Source organism: Oncorhynchus masou, chromosome 13 (genome assembly GCF_036934945.1).
Source record: "Oncorhynchus masou masou isolate Uvic2021 chromosome 13, UVic_Omas_1.1, whole genome shotgun sequence".
Classification (NCBI taxonomy): domain Eukaryota; kingdom Metazoa; phylum Chordata; class Actinopteri; order Salmoniformes; family Salmonidae; genus Oncorhynchus; species Oncorhynchus masou.
The window spans coordinates 16,438,388-16,442,758 of record NC_088224.1 but is presented as its reverse complement, the minus strand read 5'-3'; positions in this window follow the sequence as shown (position 1 = coordinate 16,442,758).

Here is a 4,371-nt window from a genome sequence, read left to right as displayed (position 1 = left end):
GGGTCTTCATTCAAGTACATAACATTTGTAGTCGATTATATTTCATATATATAAATATATGATTATTTGTCACAAAGTATGTCGTGAACTACTTATTCTAAATACCTTAAGTTTAGTAAACTATATTTTTTTTAAGGGTAGTTTTAGTTTAACTTTACTTCTTCCAGTGTGAAGTAATTGATAGCATGGTAAACTGTATTTTCAGAGTAGCTTCCCTAACATATATCTGGCTGGTCTTTAATGTATCCACAAGGCCAAGCTGCAAACAACATTTCCCATAGAAATCAGTACAGGTGTTAGTACCAAATAGCACCATATTCCCTATGTAGTGCACTACATTGACCATTGACTTTGTGCCCTTGTGAAAAGTAATGCACCACATAGGGAATGGAGTGACATTTGGGATGCAGACATGATCTTATCTTGAGTAGACCCACCTGTAGAGCGATGGAGGAGGGAACGCAGCAGCTCGATCTCTGTCTCCAGCTCAGCCAGTCTGAAGTGGACTGACTGGTGGTAGAGAACAGGCATCTTGAAGATCTTCCTCTGTCTGGTGTACTGAATGGTCTCCTGGATGATGTTGTCCATCATGGTTAGAACTGAACAGGAAATAAACGGTAGTATAGAGAATTATTTTGTTTACAAGCAAACGTCAAGTTCGAGTTATGCGTAACTACGCAACCCCATACCAACAAGCTCTGTAGTAACAGGATAGCTAACACTAAAGTCTGGACCTTGACAAACTCAACAGTGAGTGAGTGATGACCATGAAAACATGCAAGACTGATGGCTATACTTATGTTTAACAAGTATATTATTCTTCTGGCTTTATCTAGCTCTATTTGTGATATTTTACCTTGGCTGGCTGGCTTGCTAGGTAATCAATCTATGATAACATCTGAGATGACCATCTGAATATGTGTTTGTTTACTTGCATGAGCTGCATTTGAAGTTGTGTGTGATCGTATCCACTGCTACGTTAACAAAGAGCTTTCTGATTCCGAACTGCACGTGCAACTTTTCATGCCGTGGCAGAGAAATGGCTCTATATAGATGCTGTTTGTCGTTTGTGTTACAGAGGGTGGGATGGGCAGGGGCTGTAAACTATTTACTGTGTGGGGAAGTTCATGTCCTTATTTTTTGCACCTCAAAGGGTATCACTACATTTACATTTACATTTAAGTCATTTAGCAGACGCTCTAGTTTAACTTGGAAGTGGATGGATGATACAAGTTGATGGAGTCATATAGTGATTCATCAGTGTGGGTATGTGTATCTGTGTGTGTGTTTGTGTGATGACCCCAGGAAGAGTAGCTGCTGCTTTTGCAACAGCTAATGGGGATCCTAATAAAATACAACAACAAAAATACCAAAAAGGCTAACAACCTACTCAGACAGACTGTTATCAAGCCCAGACTAAATTAACTGGGATATAACAAGCAGGAAGCTTTCAAGAACTTCCCGTCACCATCAATGAGATATTCCATCTTATTTATTTGCTAAAGACCTTTTATTTACACTGGCTGACTCATCCCCTCCCATCCCCTCCTGACCAATGAGGGTCTTGCAAGGCACGCGCACGTCATCAAAGACCTCTGCTGTGTCAGAAGACCTCATCCCCATCTTGTCGATCTTGCGGGCGATGTGAACCCCTGTGAGGGACATCAAAGAGAGGCGTCATCATGTGTGTCTTGGCTGGGATACCAGAGGCCATCTGGTAGCTCCCTAATGGAGTCTTAACAAATTATAACACTGTCTGGAGATTATAATAATCCCTTGATTTTGGACATTGGCTTCTGCACAGAACACTGAAAATGTTGTGAGTAATCAGAGGTATTACTAAAATGTGAATATAAATGTAATCATCTATACTTGATAGATCCCAACTTGAAATCGGCTTAATGCATGTATTGATGTGAGATGGAGAGCAGCAGGTAGCCTAGCGGTTAAGAGCATTCGGCCAGTAACAGAAAGGTCGCTTTGGTCGAATCCCAGAGCCGACTAGGTGAAAAGTCGATGTGCCCTTGAGCAAGGCACTTAACCTTAAATTGGGAGCTTAGCACAAATTCTAACAGAATCTCAAATTAGGATTTGGCCCTCAACAATAGCCCGCTTTCAATTTCAGAACATAAGGTCAATAACTGGAGATGAAGCTATTGACGATTGGAGAGTTTTTGTAGACTAAGTATATATAATTGTGTCTCACCAGGAGAGTTCATAGGCAGACAGATGAGGGACTTGTTCTTGTGAGACGGACCGTCACTGGTGTTGGCCAGGAGACACATCCAGTCAGCCTGGGTGCCGTTAGTGGTCCACATCTTACCACCGTTCACCACATACTCATCCCCTTCACGCACCGCGTTCGTCTTGATGGCTGAGAGAGAAAAAAATATGACTTGTTCTATAGAACAACCTTTTCCAAACAACTGTGGCCCACTCCTGTCTTAACAAACAGCCCAAAATGAATCACACTATGGGGAACACTAATGGAAGTTAAGAGATACAATTTCCATGAGGACAGATCAGTATAAAACATATCCAGAAATGTTCCAAACGCACAAAAAGGGTATTTATCTCAAATGTTGTGCGCAAGTTTGTTTACATCCCTCTTAGTGAGCATTTCTCCTTTGCCAAGATAATCCATCCACCTGCCCGGTGTGGCATATCAAGAAGCTGATTAAACAGCATGATCATTACACAGGTGTACCTTGTGCTGGGTACAATAAAAGGACACACTAAAATTTGCAGTTTTGTCACACAACACAATGCCACAGATGTCTACATTTTGAGGGAACACGCAATTGTCAGGACTGCAGGAATGTCCACCAGAGTTGTTGCCAGAGAATTGAATGTTAAGTTCTCTACCATAAGCTGCCTCCAACATTGTTTTAGAGAATTTGGCAGTACGCCTAACCGGCCTCACAACCGCAGACCACGTGTAGCCATGCAAGCCCAGGACCTCCACATCGGATTCTTCACCTGCAGGATCATCTGAGACCAGCTGTATGTTGATGGTGTCATCGTTCAGCCACGTCTCCATGAAGCATAAGATATTACCGTTTTGAATGTCCTGTTGGTAGTTTAATCTTCCGCGTAGGTCATCTATTATATTGTCCAAAGATTGCACGTTTGCTAGCAGAATGGAAGGAAGTGGGGTTTATTCGATTGCCTACGAATTCTCAGATGGCAACCCGCCCTCCGGCCCTTTTTTCTCCTCCTCCTCTTCACGCAAATCACGGGGATCTGGGCCTATTCCCGAGAAAGCAGTATATTGTTCACGCCGGCCTCGTCCGACTCATTAAAGTAATGTAAGGATTCTGTCAGTCCTTGCTGAGTAATCACAGTCCTGATGAAGTTATTTTTGGTCATAAGAGATGGTAGCGGCAATATTATCTGCAAAATAAGTAAAACAACAAGTTACAAACAATGTAAATAAACAAACAAAAATCACAAACGGTTGGGGGCACGTAAAACATCTGCCTTCTCCGGCGCCACTCTTGAGCGCTACTCTCATATTGTTAGGGCTCATTTTGCTATAGATGGGATTATAATGGAGTTATATAGAGCTTATGAAGTGCTTAGAACTATTCCATTGAGATATACACAGTTGAAGTCAGAAGTTGACATACACCTTAGCCAAATACATTTAATCTCAGTTTTTCACAATTCTTGACATTTAATCCTAGTAAAAATTCCCTGTTTTAGGTCTGTTAGGATCACCACTTTATTTTAAGAATGTGAAATGTTTATTTCAGCTTTTATTTCTTTCGTCAAATTCCCAGTGGGTCAGAAGAATACATACACTCAATTAGTATTTGGTAGCATTGCCTTTAAACTTGGGTCAAATGGTTCAGGGTGCCTTCCACAAGCTTCCCACAACAAGTTGGGTGAATTTTGGACCATTCCTCCGGACAGAGCTGGTGTAACTGAGTCAGGTTTGTAGGCCTCCTTGATTGCACACGCTTTTTCAGTTCTGATTACACATTTTCTATAGGATTGAGGTCAGGGCTTTGTGATGGCCACTCCAATACCTTGAGTTTGTTGTCCTTAAGCCATTTTGCCACAACTTTGGAAGTATGCTTGGGGTCATTGTCCATTTGGAAGACCCATTTGCAACCAAGCTTTAACTTCCTCACTGATGTCTTGAGATGTTGCTTCAATATATCCACATGTGCTTCACGGTTGGGATGGTGTTCTTCGGCTAGCAAGCACCCCCTTTTTCTCCAAACATAATGATGGTCATTATGGCCAAACAGTTCTATTTTTGTTTCATCAGACCAGAGGACATTTCTCCAAAAAGTACGATCTTTGTCCCCATGTACAGTTGCAAACCGTAGTCTTGCTTTTTTATGGTGGTTTTGGAGCAGTGGC